Raw genomic sequence first — 22,567 nt, 5'->3', positions numbered from 1 at the left:
TCTTTCTTTCTTTCTTTCTTCTTTCTTCCTTCCTTCCTTCCTTCCTTCTTTCTTTTCTTTCTTTCTTTCTTTCGTTCTTTCGTTCTTTCGTTCTTTCGTTCTTTCGTTCTTACAGAGTTTCACCCTTGTTGCCCAGGCTGGAGTGTGCAGTGGTACCACCTCAGCTCACTGCAACCTCTACCTCCCTGATTCAAGAGATTCTTGTGCCTCAGCCTCCCTAGCAGCTGGGATTACAGGCGCGTGCCACCATGCCTGGCTAATTTTTTGTATTTTTAGTAGAGACAGGGTTTTACCATGTTGCCTGGCTGACCTTCGGTGATCCACCCGCCTCAGCCTCCCAAAGTGCTGGGATTACAGGTGCGAGCCACCGTACCTGGCCTTAATAATTTCTATTTTCTACCTCCCATATCAGTATTTTTTTTACCTTCCATGAATTTTAGTAAAATAATTAGGCTAAGTTCCATAAAATATTTAAACATCCATGAATGCTTCCTGTCATAAAGATGAATAAAAGCTCTCATGGAAATACGCTGGAGTTTGGAAAATATCTGGAATTTCTTTTCTGGGCAAAGGAGATGTGGAATGGTGCACCCATGTGGAATAGCTGAGGATCAAGGAGTCAGGCTTTCAGTGTGATTTTTATGAATACCTTGGGGTTTCATACTATGCTTGGATAGGCCTTGAACCCTTGTGTGAGGGGTATTAATCACCAATCATAAACAATCAAAAAAATGTAAAATTAAAGAAGATTTCACCAGAACCAAGAAGCTTGAAATATTTGAGTGGGTTTTTTGTTGTTGTTTTTGAGATGGGGTCTTACTGTGCTACCCAGGCCGGTGTACGGTGGCAGGATCTCAGCTCACTGCAACCTCTGCCTCCCCATTTCAAGCGATTCTCCTGCCTCAGCCTCTTGAGTAGCTGGGACTACAGGCATGTACCACCATGACTGGCTAATTTTTGTATTTTTAGTAGAGACAGGGTTTCACCATGTTGGCTAGGCTGGTCTCAAACTACCAACGTCAAGTGATCTGTCTCCCTTGACTTCCCAAAGTGCTGGGATTACAGGCATGAGCCATCACATCCAGTCTTGAAATATTTGTCAATTGCTGTATAAAATTCCAAATTTAGCTTAGAATAGGTGGCTAAGGATGTCGACATGAGAAAATTAGTATTATATAAAAGTCGAATATCTAAAACTCTAGGGCCATCTCTCATAATTTATCTTTTTTTTTTTTTTTTTTTTTTTTTTTTTTCTGGAGACAGGGTCTCCTCTCCCTCTGTTTCCTGGGCTGAAGTGCAGTGGCATGATCATGGCTCACTGCAGCCTCGACTTCCCGGGCTCAACGAATCTTCCCACCTCAGTCTAATGAATATCTGGGGCCACAGGTGCATGCCACCACATCAAGATTTTTTTTTTTTTAAATAGAGATAGGGTCTCCCTACTTGCTATGTTGCCCAGGCTGGTCTTGAACTCCTAAACTCAAGCAATCCTCCCACCTTGGCCTTCCAAAGTACTGGGAATATAAATGTGGGCCACCATGCCTGGTCTTAGTTTTGAAAATATTCAGAATATACAGATGCTTTTTTTTTTTTTTTTTTTTTGAGAGGGAGTTTCGCTCTTGTTACCCAGGCTGGAGTGCAATGGCGCGATCTCGGCTCACCGCAACCTCCGCCTCCTGGGTTCAAGCAATTCTCCTGCCTCAGCCTCCTGAGTAGCTGGGATTACAGGCACGCGCCACCATGCCCAGCTAATTTTTTGTATTTTTAGTAGAGACGGGGTTTCACCATGTTGACCAGGATGGTCTCGATCTCTCGACCTCGTGATCCACCCGCCTCGGCCTCCCAAAGTGCTGGGATTACAGGCTTGAGCCACCGCGCCCGGCCCAGATGCTTTTACATAATGAATTTATTTACATCTTTGGCTACAATACTTCATCTCTGACAATAATTGAAATGTCTAATAAGAGGGGTTGGTTAAATGTATCTACAATCTGGAATAGTATATAGTCATTAAATAATTTATAAATAATTTATTAAAATTTCAGATATACTATTAAATAAGCAATAGGAAATTTACATGTAGATGATCTCAATTAAGCAGACAAAGAAAAAAACAAAAACAAAAAGGAAGAACTGACTGAAAAGGAAATACTAACATGATAGTAGAGGTTGAAGATCCCTAATGCAAACATCTTAAATGCAAAATGTTTTTGAGCACTAACATACTCAAATAAAATACTCATTGGATCCCTTTAGCTTTCAGATTTTCGAACTAGGGATGCTCAAGTATTCCAAAATCCAGGAAAAATAAATTGAAATTCAAAATACTTCAGGTCCCAAGCATTTCAGATAAGGGATGCATGTGGTGGTGGGATTGTGGCTATGTAATCTGGCATGAGGCTGAACGTGTACCTTCAGTTCCTAGGTAACAAAGTGCAACCTAATTTAGAACATAAACAAACTGCAAACCTAATTTAGGAATATAGCAGACGGCAAGAGTCTCAGCCAAACACAAGTGCCGAACTTCAGCCAGGGAAAGGCAACCAACTTATCAGGCCCTGTCTAAGTAAGACAAATACCTCACTACAACCCGTCAAGCCATTTCTTTTCATTTTTTTAGATGGAGTCTCCCTCTGTTGCCCAGGCTGGAGGGCAGTGGAGTGATCTTGGCTTAGTGCAACCTCTGTCTCCTGAGTTCAGTGATTCTCCTGCCTCAGCCTCTCCAGTAGCTAGGATTACAGACATGCACCACTATGCCTGGCTAATTTTTTGTATTTTTAGTAGAGACAGGGTTTTACAGTGTTGGCCAGGGTGTCTCTGACTCCTGACCTCAAGTGATTAGCCGCCTCAGCCTCCCAAAGTGCTGAGCCACCCCACCGGCCCAGTCAAGCCATTCTGCCTGTTCCTTACTTCCACGTTCTGTCTAAATACTCAGTGCCCACATTTTCTTTTTTTCTCTCTCTCCTTCCTTCCCTTCTTCCTTCCTTTTCTTTTTCTTTCTTTCTTTTTCCTTCTTTCCTTCCTCTCTCTTTTTTCTTTCTTCCTTTCTTTTTCCTCTTGTTCTTAATTTGTTTGATCAGTTTTTTTTAGAAACAGGGTCTCACCGTTGTCCAGGCTGGAGCGCATTGTTATGATCGTAGCTCACTGCAGCCTCAAAATCTTGGGCTCATAGGCTCCAGGGGTCCTTCTACCTCAGCCACAAAGTAGTGGGACTACAGACACCTGCCACTGCAGCCTCTTAAATTATTTTAAATTTTTGGTAAAGACAGGGTCTTGCTTTGTTGCCCAGGCTGATCCTGAACTCTTGGCTTCAAGTGGTCCTCCTGCCTCAGTCTCCCAAAAAGTGCTGGGATTACAGTGTGGCAGGACACGCTGCAGACAAAACCTCTCGGACAGCAGATTGGTGAAGGAAGTGGCTTTTTATTCAGCAGAGAGTTTCAGCAGACTCGCGTCTCAAGAACTGAGCTCCCCAACTAGAAAATCCTGGCCTCTTTTAAAGGGTCAGTCTTAGGGAGTACAAGTGAGAGGGTCGTGTTCCACCACCCCTGGCCATGTTGAGATTCTAATTCCTTGCTTCTCTGCATGAGAACTGATTTAGAAATAGGGTCATTGAGCCTGGCCCAGTGGCTCAGGCCTGTAATCCCAGTACTTCGGGAGGCTGAGATGGGCGGATCACGAGGTCAGCAGCTCCAGACCAGCCCGGCCAACCTGCTGAAACCCCATCTCTACTAAAAAAATACAAAAACTGGCAGGTGCCTGTAATCTCAGCTGCTCAAGAGGCTGAGGCAGGAGAATCACTTGAACCCAGGAGTAGGAGGTTGCAGGGAGCGGAGATCGCACCACCACGTGCCAGCATGGTGAAAAGGGCGAAACTCTGTCTCAAAAAAACAAAGAAAGAAAGAAAGAAGGGCCGGGCGCGGTGGCTCAAGCCTGTAATCCCAGCACTTTGGGAGGCCAAGGCAGGTGGATCACGAGGTCAAGAGATCGAGACCATCCTGGTCAACATGGTGAAACCCCGTCTCTACTAAAAATACAAAAAAATTAGCTGGGCATGGTGGCGCGTGCCTGTAATCCCAGCTACTCAGGAGGCTGAGGCAGGAGAATTGCCTGAACCCAGGAGGCGGAGGTTGCGGTGAGCCGAGATCGTGCCATTGCACTCCAGCCTGGGTAACAAGAGCGAAACTCCGTCAAAAAAAAAAAAAAAAGAAAAAGAGAAAGAAGGTCTTTGCAAATATAATCAAGTTAAAATGAGGTCAGTAGAGTGAACCCTAATCTAATAAAATTGGCCTCCTTGTAAGAAGAAAAGAAGATAGAAATACGCAGAGAGGAGAATGGCATGTGACCACACAGACTGGAACCCTGCCGCTGCAAGACGCAAATGCCAAGGACTTGCAGCCACCACCCAAAGCCCAGAAGAGGCAAAGGGAGCTTCCCCTAAGATGTCAGAGGGAGTGCTGCCCCGCCAGTTCTTTGATTATGGGCTTCTAGCCTTTGGAACTTTGTGAGAATCAGTTTCTGTGTTTTGGTTTGTTTTTCTGTGACAGCATTTATTAATTTTTTTAATTCTACTTTAGGTTCTGGGGTACATGTGCAGAATGTGCAGGTTTATTACATCGGTATACATGTGCCATGATGGTTTGTGCATCCATCCCCCTGTCATCTACATTAGGTATTTCTCCTAATGCTATCCCTCCCCAATCCCCCCAACTGAGGCACTCCGTTTGTGATATGTATTTTGTTATGGCACTAGCACATAGTATATTCATTTAGTATATGAATTAGGAAATTCATATACTAAAGAAAGTACAATAGGCCAAAGGAAGCTAGAGCATGAAACTCTAGCTTTGGAGTTTCTGGAGCTGTCTTAGTGTTGCTGGTATTCTACATCTGATGGCAGCTGGTAGACATAATACTTAGGGAATAACTCATCAATTTGTGTCTTAAACACTCCACCTGGCACATGAGACCACAGCCTCCCAAGGTCATGGTATGTCGGGCTAATAAGGCAGGCAGAGTTGGATGTTAATATTATGTTTATGTAATAGCAAACATTTTAAAATGAGGTAATGCCAAAAGATAGGACATATGAAGTGAGATCGCTAAGGCCTGAAATATATAGGAAAGTCTGTCTGGGAATGAGGTGAAGCTTGCAAAATATCTGGAATGTTTTCTTCTGGTTGAAGAAGGTGAGGAGTGGTATGACCACTCAGAATTGCAAAGAACCAAGGTGCTAGGGCTTGTACAATTTATATGAAGACTTCAGGGTCTCATAGCAAGCTTCACTCTGTTTTGCATCTTTTAAAAGTGATTTTCAGCTGGGCGTGGTGGCTCACACCTGTAATCCCAGCACTTTGGGAAGCTGAGGCAGGGGGATCACCTGAGTCAGGAGATCGAGACCATCTTGGCTAATACAGTGAAACCCCATCTCTACCAAAAATACAAAAAATTATCCTGGCATGGTGGCATGTGCCTGTAGTTCCAGCTACTCTGGAGGCTGAGGCAGGAGAATCACTTGACCTGGGAAGCAGAGGTTGCGGTGAGCCAAGATCCCACCACTGCACTCAACAGAGTGAGCCTCTGTCTCAAAAAAAAAAAAAAAAAAAAAAAAAAAGTGATTTCCAATAAATACATTATACATATACATAGATAAAGAAATAAATCTTAAAGAGTCTTCTTGATAATGTGAAACCAAAGAATAGACTGACTTTAGAGCCATTCATAAGGACATCAGGTGCTTCAACTAACTTTGATTTATTTACCCACCCAGGGACTAATTCTACTGCCTGAGTTAGAGATCAACATTACCTATCAATTTCATTCACTTTATTAACTCCAGTATGCTGACATTTGGGTAAAGAAGTTTAATCGATATTTTCTTGCAGTGAGCCATGTGCATTTCTTCAATATTCATGAATTCCTGAATTCATGAGCCTCACATGACAGAATCTCATTGTTACCAAATCCCCATGGATATGTGACTCCACAACCCTGGCTATGTAACGACTTGATGAGGAAGTCTCCACAAAGGCATCAGCTGGGAAGGAGCCCCTCACCGTTGCTTTTCTGACAGGGCAGCCCTGCAGTCCTTATGGGGCTGAGCTCGTTCTGAGGCCAGCCAGCTGTCTCCCTGTCACTGATCCTGAAGGGAGATATGTCACTTTCGGAAGTGCATGCAAGGCAGCCTAAGATTCACATTAATACAAGACAGAGGTCAAATGCTGTTCCATCCTAACTTTTGTTCCTTTCTAAATATATCAGGAACGTTTGCTTCGGGTCCTTCCAGATGGCAGGAATGGGTGCGGGGGAGAACAGAAGCTTGTGTGAGTGAGGATTGTTTTATTTTAATTTTGGCTCTGGGCTGGAAAGGGGTGACCTGACCTATTTTGTAAATAACCTGAACCAGAGTTCAAGAAATAATGGCACTGTGTATTGCCATGATTAACAAGATCAATGAAAAATTAATAGGTCCTATTCTTTAAAAGCACAAATGCTGAAAATAATTTCTGCAGAGCATTTTAAATTCTTCCTGCTTCTCCAGAAACTGCTTTGAGATGTGATCAATGGATCTTCTGTAGCATCAGGCAACATGCCAGTCAATCACGGGCTGCTTCCTGTATCTCCCACACCTTGTCCTTTGTGGCCACCAGTTGGGAAGTGAGCCTTGGTCATAGTCACCAAGTGATTCATGGGTTCTTAAGAACTTTATATTCAGAGAGAATATGCACTGGGTTGAAGACAAACTGGGAACCAAAGGAAGTTAGGAGCCAACCCTGAAACTTTTTGTTAGTTTTTTGGATGGGAGTTTCACAACATAGCATATACAATTATACAATATCCAGTAGAACTAAGATAAATGTACATGTATCTATTAACAAATGTGCTGGATCTTATCTATGCGTAAGAGTTCTGGTCTCAGGCTGGGTGCGGTGGGCCACACCTGTAATTCGAGTACTTTGGGAGGCTGAAGCAGGCGGATCACCTGAGGTCAGGAATTCAAGACCAGCCTGACCAACATGGAGAAACCCCATCTCTACTAAAAATGCAAAATTAGCCTGGCATGGTAGCATAGGCCTATAGTCCCAGCTACTCAGGAGGCCGAGGCAGGAGAATTGTTTGAACCCGGGAGGCAGAGGTTGTGGTGAGCCAAGATCGTGCCATTGCACTCCAGCCTGGGGGACGAGAGGGAGAGTCCATCTCAAAAAAGAAATGAAAAAAGAGCTCTGGTCTCCAAAAAAGTGACTGCAGAAATGTATAGCATCTGTCAGTTTCGATTGCATTGTGTTACAGTCAAGAGGTGACGCCAAATCCCTGTGGCTTATGACAGCTAGGTCTTACCTCTCATCCATGGGACGTGTCTGCCTCCCATCACCTGTGGCTCTGTTTCTGCCGTCCTTATTCAGGGAACCACCGACTGTTTTCTGGAAGAGAAAAAAAAGAAGTGGTAGACCACACAATGACTTTTAAAGCTTTGTTTTGGAAGCACACATAGAACTTTTGGACATACTCTAATGGCTACAATAAGCCAAATTACCAAGCCTCAGCCAGGAGAGTAGACATATATTATCCTTTCTTAGGAATGGGTCTTGTGGGCAGGGAAGTGAATATTTTGGGCAATAATACAATCGGCCACCATGAAACATTTAATTCAAACAATATTTCTATTGGATAAAACAGACTGGGATTCCTTCTTTAAAATTATACTCTATGCCAGTTTACAATCCACATAAGGAAATCATCTTTCCTTTAATAAATTCACCAATCAGTTATTTTGTTTTTAGTTGAGATGTAGTCTATCTCTGTCACCCAGGCTGGAGTACAGTGGCATGATCTTGGCTCACTGCAACCTCCACCTCCCGAGTTCACTCAATTCTCCTGCCTCAGCCTCCCAAATAGCTGGGATTACAGGCACCTGCCACCACACCTGGCTAATTTTTCTATTTTTAGTAGAGATGTGGTTTCCCCATGTTGGTTAAGCTGTTCACAAACTCCTGACCTCAAGTGATCTGCCTGCCTCAACCTCCCAAAGTGTTGAGATTACAGGCATGAGTCATCTCACCCGGTAGTTAATTCTTTCTTTTTTTTTTTTTGAAACAGAGTCTTACTCTGTTGCTCAGTCTGGAGTACATTGGTGCTCACTACAACCTCCACCTCCTGGGCACAAGCAATTCTCCTGCCTCGGCCTCCCTAATTGCTGGGACAACAGAGATGTGCCCCATGCCAGGCTAATTTATTTTGTATTTTTAGTAGAGACAGGGTTTCACCAGGTTCACCAGGATGGTCTCGATCTTCTAACCTCTTGATCCACCCTCCTCGGTGCTGGGATTACAGACCTAAACCATCACGCCCGGGCTTTTTATAAATTAATTTGTAAATTGTTATTCAACTAACCTCTACTGAGTGCCAGCTATGTACCAAGAATAGTGAGTGGTAAGCACTGTTTAGAAAAAAATCAAATGAGATACACTTTCTGCCCTTAGAGACCTTAGAGACTTCATATATTACATTGCTTTAATTATTTTATTTTAAGACAGAATCTTGCTCTGTCACCAGGCTAGGGTGCAGTGGCTCGATCTCGGCTCACTGCAACCTCCACCTCCTGGGTTCAAGCAATTCTCCTGCCTCAGCCTCCCGAGTAGCTGGGACTACAGGCTCATGCCACCACACCCAGCTAATTTTTGTATTTTTTTAGTGGACAGCGGGTTTCACCATGTTGGCCAGGATGCTCTTAATCTCTTGACCTCGTGATACTCCCACCTCAACCTCCCAAAGTGCCAGGATTACAGGTGTGAGCCACCGTGCCTGGCCACATTGCTTTAATGCTACTCTAAAATGGAAATAGCCAGTCTCGTCTCCCCAGTGATAAATAGCTCTGAATGATCTGGACTTATTTCTAAAAGTCAAATCAGTATTCTACTCTATGGGTGCCCAGAACAATCCCAGAGAGGACAGTCCCCCAAACCGTCTTGAACAGCTTAGACTCTGTTCCCTCCACATTCAAATGCTGGTCAGTGAGTTTCAGCAGCCTTTGCTACTTCCAGCACGTGAAATGCCTGCTCTATTGAGCTTGTACCCTGAATTTTACAAAGTATTTTCTCTGGACCAGACACTGTGTAATCCTTCTAAACCAAAAAGTAATTTAATCCTCCTGGAATTTACATTGTAGACATGTAAACTCTATTTTATATACCCCAAAACTGAAATCCCAGAAAAAAAAAAAAAGCAAGGATATCCAAGCAGTAAGTGACACAGGGTTCAAACTCAGTGTTGACATCGTGAACTACAGTACAATAGTGTTCATCTGCTGGGTGCGGTGGCTAACGCCTGTAATCCCAGCAGTTTGAGAGGCCAAGGCAGCTGGATCACCTGAGGTCAGGAGTTTGAGACCAGCCTGACCAACACAGTGAAATCCCATCTCTACTAAAAATATAAAATTAGCCAGGCACGGTGGCGCATAGCTATAATCACAGCTACTCGGGAGACTGAGGCAGGAGAATCACTTGAACCCAGGAGGCAGAGGTTGCGGTGAGCCGAGATCACACCACTGCACTTCAGCCTGGGCAACAGAGTGAAATTCCGTCTCAAAAAAATAAAGTAAAATAGTGTTAATCATCTGAAACTTAGCCTGAGGCCCATTTTCAAACTTCTTAAATTATGGGACCTGCTTTGATTTTCTACTAGACTTTTTCCCTTATGTAGTCTTCAAAGAGGAGAACGTCACCCAACTGACCTCAAACACTGAGAGATTTGGTCTGGATGCATACAGACACAAAGGAAACATAGGCAGGGCCCGTAGAAGCTAAGAAAGATTAAACAACTGCACTTCATCTTCTCTTGCTCATATGCAAGACATACATTAGATGTCTGTTAGATCTTCATAGACACCTATCATAACCATGACCATAACTAGTATACTCTCTCATCTCTGATTTTCTGACTCTTTAAGCTTACGTTATTGCTATCACTGGACAAAGTTAGATACAGATAGAGAGAGAGAGCTATAGATAGTTATCTATCAATTTCTATCACTATAGATAACTATCTATAGTTATCTATCATCTCTATCTATCTATAGAAAGACAGCTTTCTGCCTCTCTGTGTATCTATCTAACTTTGTCAGTTGATAGCAATAACATAAACTTAGAAAATCAGAGATGAGAGCATATACTAGGTATAGATAGATAGGCCTAGTTCAAAGTGGTAGGTAGGTAGGTAGATAGATAGATAGATAGATGATAGATAGATGATAGATAGATAATAGCCCTAGTTCAAGGCGATAGATAGATAGATGACAGACAGATAGATGATAGATAGATAGATAGATAATAGCCCTAGTTCAAGGCGATAGATAGATGATAGAGAGATGATAGATAGATGATAGATAGATACATGATAGATAGATAGATAGATGATAGATAGATAGATAGGCCTAGTTCAAGCTCCTCCAAAAAGGAAATCTGATCGACAGCCAACGACCATTATCTCTGCATGGGTGACAGATTGGCTCCCTTTGAATCTAATGTGCTCTCCTAGCCTGGTGTCTGTAGCCGTAGGGGCAGATGAATGTGATACTGCTAAGCTACCTAGGTCTCCTTCCTCTTTGGGCTATCTGGTCTGGGAAAGAGCTATGGAAGTAGCAGGCGCCACGATGAAGCCATTCTGGCCATTCCTTCAGCTACATTTGTCAACCTGAATCTTATTTTAACCATTTTCTGTGTTCACCGCTTAGATTATGTCATAATCACACACAGGTCAAAGTGGCTCTGCCTTCTCTTCACTCTCACTTTGCCCTCTTCACCTCTTCCCATCCATATCTCAGAACTAAGAGTACAGCGCAGAGGCCTTGCTGACATCTAATAAGCATGGGCTAATGAATCAAAAAACCCACAACCACCTGCTCCCTGGGTCTTAAGGGAAAATATAGGGATTGAGCTGAATACATGGTCGTTCCCTTTTCTATTAATTTCCGCAGCTCATCTGTGGGTTGTGCTCTCTGCTCCACTGGGGTGACACAAACATGACAGATGGCTCTCTCATGGACAAGAAGTTTATTCTGCGACACAGTGAGAGCTATATGTTTTACTATAAAACTCTTATAAATCAGTCATATATTCTGGATAGAATTGCTGTGGCACAGAGAGAGAAATGTTATTTAATACATATGAGCAGTTGAAATTTGTGAACCATCAGAGTGTAGATTCATACGTATCAGTGAATCATTTTGAGGTTTTGATGTAAATATACAGCATTAATAAACAAAGTTTATGACTTTCTAGGAAATAAAGGTTTTTATATGATGGAGGAATAAGTATTTAATAACCAGTAAACTGAAGAAATTGCAAACTTCATGCATCAAAATCATTGTAACAATTTAAAATGTAAACTATGAGAATCTAAGAAAGAAGTATAGATATAAAAGGACGAAACAAGCATTTATGGATTTATCAATAAATGCATAGGTTAAAAGGAAGCTATTAAGATAAATAAAGAGATAACCAAGGGGAAAACATTAGCATTAGAATGGCGTCCAACCTAGGTTAGAAAGAAAACAAATGAGCAAGTACAGACAAGATCAAGAATGTGATCTTGTGCTTATCACACTGGGAATGCAATGTCAGTCTTCAGCAAACTAGTCATATAGAAATCTTGTATCTTTGTATAGTAGAGGAAGAATTATAAGCTCTTCTACTTTTTCATTTTTACTTTTTTTCTTATAAATTATACGTATTCATCATAAAACACACAGATATGTCAAAAGAAGGGTAAAAGACCATCTGTAGTCATCTATAGTTTGGAAATAAACGTAGATCATAATTATAATCTTCTTAAAAATTTAGTGACATACTCTGAAAATTATTCAATAACATTACAAATTATTCTGTAATATTTTAGAGGCCAATAATAGCATCAAAGTTGATTTCGAGCTGAAGCAAACTCTAGGTTACCTAGTCTGACCTTTATAACAATGCCTTTATAATCTCTCCAAAGGATTTTGGGCCTTTTTCTTGACTACTTCAGTGACCTATATAAAAATCTGCAAATCATCAATTTGCCAGGAAATTCTTCCAATTTCCAAAAGCTTTAATTTTGAGAGGTCTTTTGCTATCCTGACTTTTGTCCACCCTTATTTTCTCTCCAGAACAGCAGTGGGTTCAGAATCCATTTCAACTTATTCCCATCCTCTGGCATTGTAACTATGACTACATCAGGGCGATTTTACTATAGAAACTTCTTTAATCTATGTCATTAGTCTAGTAGCATTTATCCTATATTCCTCACAGCATTGTTTTAAAAAAAATCAAGAAAGAAAATATTTATAAAAATGAGAATACATTTTAAGCATTATATGAATAATAAACATATTATTCATCCCTGTTTTTAACTTATTATTCATTAAGTTAATTATTATTCATCATTCTTCTTCCTCCTTTTAGGAGGAATTAAACATTCTTCTTTTACATTTACTATTTGAAAACGTTATCATTTTCACCTCAGTGCCTGCTCCAAGAAAAGATGCCTGATTCTGTCCTGCATCTCTTATAAATTATAATATTCAGAATCATCGTCTTATCAAATCCTCTGGATACATGCCAATTTGTGAATGTCTCTCGTAAAAAGTGCCACACTGAACTAAGCAGGATGATCCTAATGTGGGTGAATAAGTGGAAAAGAAAATGATGTCCTGTCATGAATATTCGTGGCTGTCCACTTGCTGTGTATGATGCGATGCAAGTGTTTTTATTATTACCAACGTCTGTGTCACTTATAAAGGATTTAAGAAATATCTTTGAAAAACTGTTTTAAAGGTAGCAAAATGACTGGAAGACTAAATGTAGAAGAATAAATACTGATGATTTATTTTCCCTTAACCACACAACTGATTGGGTATAGGAGATGTCCTTTGAATCATCCAGTTTTGCTCTTCACTAACTGAAGGACAGAGGGCTTGAATTATTATCTAACATGAAGTTTAAGATATATTTATGACTTTAAGTCATCCATAATTTTACTTACACTGTCTTTCCAAGGATATGAAGAGCTGTAATAAGCCCTGAAAATAACAAGCAGGAAATATAATGGTCTGCTTGTCGTTTTTATCAGTCACTGTTTTTCTCTTTTCTATAAAGGCAATTCTATGGCAAATTATTGGTAACTTACCTGAAAATATCATGACCTGTTCTGAAATAACATGTGAAATGACTGTTTACCAAGTTGTTATGATTTCATGAATTGTTAGCTCTTGTGTGCAAAGGCAGGCAGGAATGAGAGTCTGCTGTGTTAACCCCTCGCTTTCCTTTGAGTCAAATAGTTTGTATGAAACAAATAGGGCAGTCATCCACTCTCCCAGCTCTATTTGCTGTCTGCCTTCAGCAAGTCACTTTATCATTCTCCCACTTTGTTTCTCCACCTGGAAAATCTGGAGTATCGTACTTATAACTCCTTTCCTTCTGAGACTGTTGAGATCTTTAGGAGAAATACACTCTACACATTCAAAGATTTATGACAGCATTATTTTTTTAAACTGCCTACTTAAAGAAAGGGAATGAGCTGGAGTTGTTAAAGTAATAAGGATGTGCCATTTGAGGTTAGACTGTGGTTAGCAGGAACCAACAGCCAAATGTGGTTTTGTTTTGTATTTCCTTTGTCAATTTCAGCTGATTTCAGGCTGGCCCATTCTGAAAATAAGGCTGTATTTCACAATTCCTGGAATGTGCGCACGTAAGAAAAGAAGGCAGGTAGTCTGCTTGGTGATGATATATTTCAAGAACTAATTGTTATTTCCTGTGAATTTGCAACACAGCATGCTGAGTTGAGTTGGAGCTGGAATATCAAATAACAAATAGTATACAAAAGGGATAACACTGCAAAAAAAAAAATTCAAGTCAAAAATCAAAACAGAGCTCAGTGATTTCAGAAGCAATGGCTTCTTGTCAAGAATAACTGTCATTAAAATTTCCATAAGCACCAGTGAAATTGATTTTGGGGAAAAGTCTAAGGGAGGGTCTGTTTTATAAGACACAGTGAAACTTTATTTTATTCTGAATTTTCCCAGCCAAATTTGTAAGATCTCAGATTTTTCTTGGGCCCTTTCCCTACCAAGGGGCCAAAGGTTTATCTCTATTGACACATACAGACTAAAAATTTTCATCCAGGAACCTCTATCAGCAGAGTCTGAATTATCTCCTTTGGCTACTGAATCCCACTAAGAAAGTCGCAGTCCTGAGATGATCAGCGGTGAGAAGTTCAAAAAATAATAAAAAGAGAAAGCATACAGGCATGACAATACGCTTCTGATACGCCACACCAAGTCCATGGAGCACAAGAATTGGTCTGGCGTCACTGTTTTATGTTTTCTGGATGTTGAAGAGTCTGATTTGCATTAGAAACCTCTGCGTTCAGTAAACAAAAATCAGGATAATAATGACCAAAGTACTATTTGGAACAGAAAACAAACTCAAGCAATTGGTGTTTTGCAGTGAATTCATTCAAGATTTTATTAGTTAAGCTCTCACTTAGGTTATTAGGCTCAACTTGCATTTTATTTCACTGGCTTCAATTACTCCAAACAAAAGGAGCCTGCTCTGTGTGTGTGTGTGTGTGTGTGTGTGTAAGAGCACGTGTATGTGTGTGTGTGAGAATGTCAGGCGTATCACAGACAGGCTTTCTACATTCATCACATTGCAAACCCATCAACAAAAAGAAGAAGATCTGAAGGGAATGAGTGTTTTCTTTCTTTCTTTCTTTTTCTGGTTTAAGGGATGGAGGGAGAATTTCTGTATATAAACAAGAAGGTTAGCATTGGAAATCTGCTAAAAAAAAAATGTTAGAGCTGACCACAGGGTTGTAAATCCACTGACTGGAAGGAGGAAAAGAGAAACATTGCAAGCGACTGAAGTGTGTGTGGCTGCAATGTTTGCGGGTTAGATGAGAAACAAGCGCGGAGTGAAACAGAGAAGGGGGGTGGCTAGTGTGATTTGTTTGGCGTTCAGAGCCAATAGAAATCCCAGACTGTCATAATATCCCCGTGCAGCGCCGAGGGGATTCAGAGCTAAGTCTCCGGGCTCCTCTCACATCTGCAGGAGCAGCCAGCCTGGGACCGCGCGGCGCGGGGCGCGCGCTCGCCTCTCCTGCACCCCCAGCCGGCGCGCTTCTCGTATGGGCGTCTGCTGCAGCCCGGCTGCGGTCGAACGGAAAGCGGCAGCGGGAGGCCAAACTTAGACCCAGCTGTGGACTATAGAGCTCAGAGGAGGCAGAGGGAGAGGGAGAGAGAGAGAGAGAAGGGACTCGAGGACGAAGCTTCCACCACGTCATTGCAGGTACGCGGCTTGTCACGGCTAATGTGACACAGACACGGTTTCTGATTTCTGCCTTCACGAGGCACTTAGAATGAAACTGACATTGTTGTTCCGTGGCTGGCCGGGGTGGAAAGCACGGAGCGGGTGTCTCGCCGGCTCCCCCACGGGGAATTAAAGCTGTTGGCGTGTGCTTGGGGGCCACACGGTTTATTCACCTATTGAATTATGCGTGGGTGGAAAGTAAGGACCTTCAAACTTGACCGTGATCTCTCTTTCTTTCTCTTTTAAATCACCTCAATATCAATATGTTGTCATGCAACCAATAAAATACCTCTCGGTGACCGCCATTCTAATTATGACTATGGGGAGTCAAACACCATCTGATGGTTAGAAAGCAGGCTATGAACATTTCTCAACCTACCTCTAGGTTGATATCCTCCCTAGAGGAATAGGAACCACTGTGGACTTCAGCATAGTTTTGGTTTTAAAAGCATATGGCCAAGGTGCACTAACCTTATGAGTGGAATATCACTGTATCACTATGCTGTGGTTGAAGGAGAAAAAGAGAGAAGGGTGGTAGATGTTTTTTAGTGATTGTCAGTGATCCTTCCTGTGTACCTGATTTATTTCTACATTATCTTACCAGCTTAAAAGTGCATTTGTATTCTGCATGCCAGGCACGATCAGTTTCAGGATCTTATGTGTTGCTACATTAAAAAGTCATTAATTAGAACCATCTAGTAGATGTGATATTTGTAAGAAAATATTGATTTTTTATTTTATTTGGTTTCATCCTAAAACTCAGACTTCTACCTATTTTTTTCTTTTTTTATTTCAAGGTGTGAGTTTTGTTAAAAAAAATCTATTTCCTGAGATTTTATCGCCTTTGATTTGAAATTTTAAAGATGGTTATATAACTTTCCCCTGCTGTTGATTACTCGTGATTAAATTAGCATTGCTTAATGAGTTCAGTCCTTCCCGGGAAAAGCCAGAGGGAACTGCACAAAGTCTCAGTTAAAAGATTGGTCTTGCCTTGCAGTCTTCAAGTGCTGGCTGGTATTCATGTGTCTCTGAATCCCTACGAAAAACGCTTTTTCTGCAGTGGAAGAAATTGGGACTCCAATTCAGCCAGGGAATGGCTCTGCAGCAGGTGCAGGGGTAATCGCATACGTTACCTTCCCGGTGGAAGAGGGCTATTTACCCACCGATAATTCACAATCAACTCAACATTCAGTAGTGCCTAGTTCTCAAGGTAGTCCTTGTCCCAAGGCAGGTGCCTGACCAAGGAAGATAAGAAAGTTATAAGAAAGGTATTTGTGTTTTATATCACAGTGGAGAAGTTACATTGACCTTTTTTGTTTGTTTGTTGTTTTTTCTATCAGATGAACGTGTTCTTTCATTAAAGGAAAGGCATGCTTAGTTCTACATGGAGTCAGAAAACTTCATAGTTTTTGCGCATTGATTGATCTGAATGATTTAATAGGGTTTTTTTTTTTTAAAAAAAAAATGGGTTAAAGTATAGACATGGCAAGTGAATACTAAATATAGGAGAAGGCATTTTGATTTTAGAGATGAGTTTTTTTTTTCCTTTTACATCAGAAAGAAACTGTAAAGAATTTCGCTGTTCAAATAAATATAAATTAATCGACCCAACCAAATTCTATTAGTAGTTAAGGATTATTTTGTCTGATTGTGAGCATCTGTCAATCTTTTATAAATAAAAGAGCTGCAATAAATTGGTACCTATTTCCCTCTTAATTTTCAAAGTCTAAGGTAATGTTGGGCATGTTGGTAGCAACTTTGTGAGTGTGAGACTGATTATATTCACTTTGAATAGACTAGGAGACACTGAAGGCTTTTCAAAGATAGATATAAATAATGCTGTGATTATTGTTTTGTGCTATCGTTTTTCATTGAGAGAGGTAATCAAGTCATTCTCTTTTTTCTTCTTTGTTTTGTATCTTTTCTTCTAAAAGCACTGCTTGATTTTTTTTTTTAAATATTGAATGCTTCATGAATTTGCATGTCATCTTTGCTCAGGGGCCATGCTAATCTTCTCTGTATCCTTCCAGTTTTAGTATATGCGCCACCCAAGCAAGCATTCTCTATGAATTTTAGTAGAGCCAGCCAGAGTTTCACATACCCTCGAGTTATATGTTTGGTAAAGTTTAAACAAAGTACATGCCTTTAAATCTCTTTAAAGTAAACACCTCTTTTTCAAATGCAAAGGAATGGTATTAGACTCTCAGTTCTCATTGATATGGAGAGGATTGGCCTGTCTGGGTCAAAGGCAGATACTGAGGAACGCAAAGGCACAGGTACACGACAGATTAGTTCAGCCACATTTGTACTTCGGTGTTGCTACGGCAGTCACCCCTGTGCGATGTGCCAGGTTGCAGACATGTGCTCGGTATCAGGTTCCTTTAAATATCGAGGGGAAAAAAAAAGAATTATTTCAACCAGAGAAAACGTGCCTAGCATTGGGCTTAAAACGGGTCACACAAAGCACCCACAAAAAAAAGACAAATCGTTTTGAAGGACAAGGTGTTCAACTAAAAATTAGACCTATGATGCCATCGACTTCTTGGATTAGCTGCTTCTTGATAGTTCGTTTCTAATAATATTAGATATAATAGACCTAATAATATGTAGAATTAATTTTGATTACATGTCAGACTCAACACTGACCAGTGACTTCTGTAAATTTCCCATTGCCACCACTTCTAGTTGGAAAGATGTCTTTAAGTGGCCAGCATGTTGATGGGACCCAGACAGTACTGGAGCACTGATTTGCAGAACAGAGTCCCAGAGCCACATAGAAGTTAAGGGGATGGAAAATGAGAGGGTGGTAGCCACAGGGTATAGAGTGAGATGATATAAAGATCGACACGCTACCATTCTGGTCAACACGGTGAAACCCTGTCTCTACTAAAAATACGAAATTGGCTGGGCGTGGTGGCAAGTGCCTGTAGTCCCAGCTACTCAGGAGGCTGAGGCAGGAGAATTGCTTGAACCCAGGAGGCGGAGGTTGCAGTGAGGCAAGATCACTCCACTGCACTCCAGCCTGGGCGACAGAGCGAGACTCAGTCAAAAAAATAATAATAAAATAATAATCAAAAGATTGACATGCTTCGGTATAAATCCAGGAGCCAAAGGAAAATGAATTTATTTCCTCTAATTTGCTTCAAATATACATTTGTGATAAGACATCCTAAATATTTTAAATAAACTCTCATGTGTTCTTAGGTATCTCACACACAGGTATGGAATTAAAAGAAATACATTTGATGTACTGTAACACTCCTGTCTATACAGGCCAGGAGAGGGCAGCATGCAAACTCCAAAAAAATTATTTGATCCCTCCCCTTGACCATGAGGAAGACTCCCGTCTCCAAATGGCTAAAAAATGTCTCTCCAACTTGAAGTGCCCTCTTCCCTTTGGAGAGCCAACTCTAGAGTCTTAGTAAAGGTACACCATCCAGAAGAGTTTGTTTCTATTTTGGCCTCCAGAATCGGTGTCACATGGCAAAATCAGAAAAGCAGCAGCATGTTTCACAGGAAACCCAATTTCCCTTTCTTTTAGTTAGCTTTGCCCTTTGAACCTATTCAAGCAGTCTTGATCTTTACTCTGTTAGGTGACGGGTGAGAGAAAGCAAAGAGAATGCAAGGAAAAGGGGACCAGAAGGAATGGGATTTCTCAAGTTGTTTCTCCAGGGAAAATGTTTATGAGCTGCTTCGTCCGTAGACCCAGGCTTTGTTTTAAGCATGTCTCAAATACAAGTTCAGGGCCACGGGATCGATTCTGTCCATTGACAATCAGAATCCTAGCAAATTTGGTTTCAAAGCAAAACAGCTGGATTAGCTTCTCTTGATTGTACCCAGAATCTAAAGACATATGCTTAAAAAATTAGAATTGTGTATCCACCTCTTAGAATTTTAAAAATGATTAAGACTAGTCCATTGTAAATCTAGTCTTTTTTTTTTTTTTTTTTTTTTTTTTTTTGAGACAGGGTCTCACTCTGTCATTCAGGCTGGAGTGCAGTGGTGCAATCTCAGCTCACTGCAGCCTTGACTTCCTGGTCTCAAGGGATCTTCCCATCTCAACTTCTCCAGTAGCTGTGACCACATGCTCATACCACCATGCCTGGCTAATTTTTGTATTTGTTGTTGAGACAGGGTTTCACCACATTGCCCAGGCTGGTCTCGAACTCTCTGTCTCAAACCCAGTTGTCTTGGCTTCCCAAAGTGCTAGGATTATTAACAAGTGTGAGCTACCATGCCCAGCCAGTTAAAACGTTTTAAAACTCATGGCTCATCTGCTGTTTCCTTGTGTAGTTGCTGCCATCAGAGATGAGTCATTTTCCAGGGGCAAAATATAATTGCACATAGAAGAGAGAATAGTCCCTCTTAAAGTGGGTGTCCTGTGACTGGCAGCGAGGACTTCTGAATGGTTCATCATAATTTCGCTAGGTTGGAGATGTTAGCTTCACGGGCATCCTTGTCTCTTTGGGTCTTTGGTTCAGCTGCTGCACAGTTCACTACTAAATATGAGGGATCTAGGAGGAAATTCAGAGGGGAACTTTTTAAACAACATCTGAGAAGGCCAGAGTAAAAGCAGTCTGGAGGAAGAAACTGTGGCTACTCCGGAGAGAGAAGGCAAAAGGGATGTTGGGGCCGGGTGCGGTGGCTCATGCCTGTAATCCTTCGGAAGGCATGAGCCACCATACCTGACCCCAACATCTCTTCTGCCTTCTCTTTCCTTGGGAGTCCAAGGCGGGCAGATCATGAGGTCAGGAGACTGAGACCAGCCTGGCCAACATGGTGAAACCCTGTCTCTACTAAAAATACAAAAATTAGCTGGGTATGGTGGTGCATGCCTGTAATCTCAGCTACTTGAGAGGCTGAGGCAGGAGAATCTCTTGAACCAGGAAGTTGGAGGTTGCTGTGAGCTGAGATTGTGCCACTGCACTCTAGCCTGGCGACAGAATGAGACTCCATCTCAAAAAAAAAAAAAAAAAAAAAAAAAAAAAAAAAAAAGGAGATGTTGAGCTGGGGGTGGACTCATTAGGCAAGACTGTAAAGACATCTGTGTCGAGAAAGAGTGATTCTGCCCCTTGTGCTGTGAAGGATTCCAGGAGGCTCAGGAGGATGCCCATCGAGGTCTCAGCTGCTTGTGTGCATATGTGTGCTCATAGACACACACAAAGTGCTGATCTCCACTTCTCTCTGGTGCCGCCATACTCTGCTGGGAGGTGTGGTGGCCTTGAATCAAAGCAAAGGGTTTTTACAAGGACAAAGTCAAGATTCCTTGGTATCTAGGAGGAACAGGGAGGTCACTGTTTGTCCCCTCCATTTTCAGCCAGATGAGCCTCTGCTGCACTCCCATGTACTATCTAGAACTACACAGTGCTTTGATGCAAGGTAAGCATGGATGAGTATGAGAGATTATTCCAGGGTCTCCATGGAATCAAACACAATACTGTAATAGTAGTGTAGTAACAAATGAGGGGGAAAATAAGTCCTAGAGGCAGGTGTGTGGGGAGGAGTTGTAAGATTTATTACCTAAAGTCTAAGGCCAAGAGTCTCTTTTGCAGATTTTAATGTAGCACATCCCAATTATTTTAATATAGTCAGAGAAACCCCAGGTTCCACCTCTCTTTTGCAGATTACTTTCCAATGGAAAAAACTGTAATAGCTGAAGGAGAAATCTCTTTGAAGGTGCTTACCTGACTGAGAGATACAACAGGAGGGGTAAGATTCTGGCATATGCCACAACCCTCATCGCAAAGATGGAGGCCAGCCTGGCCAACACGGTGAAACCCCGTCTCTACTAAAAATACAAAAAATTAGCCGGGCGTGGTGGCATAAGCCTGTAGTCCCAGCTACTCCGGAGGCTGAGACAGGACAATTGCTTGAACCCAAGAGGCAAATGTTGCAGTGAGCCAAGATCACGCCATTGCACTCCAGCCTGGGTGACAGAGCAAGACTCTGTCTTAAAAACAAACAAACAAAAAGACACACTAGAAGGGTGTGTTTCACTAAGAAACCATGTCTGCATTATGAATGCAAGCAATTTAGAAACAAAAGAAATATATGACTTGTAGAAAAGTTCTCTTAAAGGACAGTTTTTGGAGGACGTGAGGCCAAGAACACAAATACTCTGAAACACAACTTTCATGTTATGGATTAGTAGCCATTCCATGCTAAAATTCTTCTCTTTATAATTTATTTAAGCAGCAGAAGAGCAGGGAAAAAGAGAACACTGCTCAGGGGAACACTTGACCAGCTCCTATGAAATGCTAAGTTGGCTTTGTCTAGTACAAACGTTGTCTGCGTTAAAAATATTATTCAACCGGGTCCTACAGCTGAGACTCTGAAGGCTGAGAGGAAGCTGATCTTATCATCTATGGAGAACTGCCGCCTCTCTCTGCTTTTATGCCGCTATAACACGAACCCTGGATATGTATTATATTTTCTGATTATAGTAGCTATGTTTTGGGACAGTTGGTACATGTGCGACATTATACTTAATAGTTAATAAAAATCCAGCAGCTCTATAATGAGATTTTCCTGCCCTTGCTAGGAATCTAAATCTCAACAGCATTTCAAACCACCTTCTTAATAATTTTTAAAAATTAAAAGTGTTCCTACATTTGTTGAATGCATACCATGTACCAGATGAGGGTAGACACATCCCACATATTATTTAATTCGGTCTTCACCACAGTCCTAGGAGTTTATCGTCTTTAAGTTTTAATGATTAAGAGAATTTCGTTTTTCTTTTCTCTCTTTCTTTTGAGACGGAGTTCCAGCCCTTCGCCCAGGCTCGAGTGCAGTGGCGCAGTCTCAGCCCACTGTAATCCCCCCCGGAGTTTCAAGCGATTCTCCTGCCTCAGCCTCCAGAGTAGCTGGAATTGCAGGTGCCACCACCACACCCAGCGAATTTTTGTATTTTTAGTAGAGATGAGGTTTCACCATGTTGGTCAGGCTGATCTTTAACTCCTGACCTCAAGTGATTTGCCTGTCTCGGCCTCCCAAAGTGCTGGGATGACAGGCATGAGCCACTGCACCTGGCCGAGAATTTCTTAGAATCATAACATCTGATAGCTGAGAACATTCCTTGAGTCAGTCAGTCCTACAGGCGTGTGTTTAACAGATATCTATTGAGTCCCTTTGTATAATTACAAGGTAATAATTATAAACAGTATAGTTGCTTTTACTAGGATAGTCCTTTACATTATATTTTCACATACATTCTTGCATTTAATTCCTGT

General features: G+C 41.5%; 1 protein-coding gene and 1 non-coding gene across 2 annotated transcripts in view; one reads left to right on the top strand and one right to left on the bottom strand.

Moving 5' to 3' along the window:
- The first annotated feature begins 14,982 nt into the window (after positions 1–14,982).
- Positions 14,983–22,567, top strand: part of GREM2 (gremlin 2, DAN family BMP antagonist) — a 123,094-nt gene continuing 115,509 nt past the window's right edge. Inside the window, exon 1 of the mRNA XM_003935343.4 lies at positions 14,983–15,314. The gene's annotated coding sequence lies outside the window, so the exon portion shown is untranslated. The remainder of the gene's footprint in view (positions 15,315–22,567) is intronic.
- On the bottom strand, positions 17,289–17,393 carry LOC120362105 (U6 spliceosomal RNA). The gene has a single exon (XR_005578102.1). It is a non-coding gene; the product is annotated as a U6 spliceosomal RNA (small nuclear RNA).

This window comes from Saimiri boliviensis, chromosome 14, assembly GCF_048565385.1.
Source record: "Saimiri boliviensis isolate mSaiBol1 chromosome 14, mSaiBol1.pri, whole genome shotgun sequence".
Taxonomy (NCBI): Eukaryota; Metazoa; Chordata; class Mammalia; order Primates; family Cebidae; genus Saimiri; species Saimiri boliviensis.
This window is presented reverse-complemented; position numbering and strand designations above follow the sequence as displayed.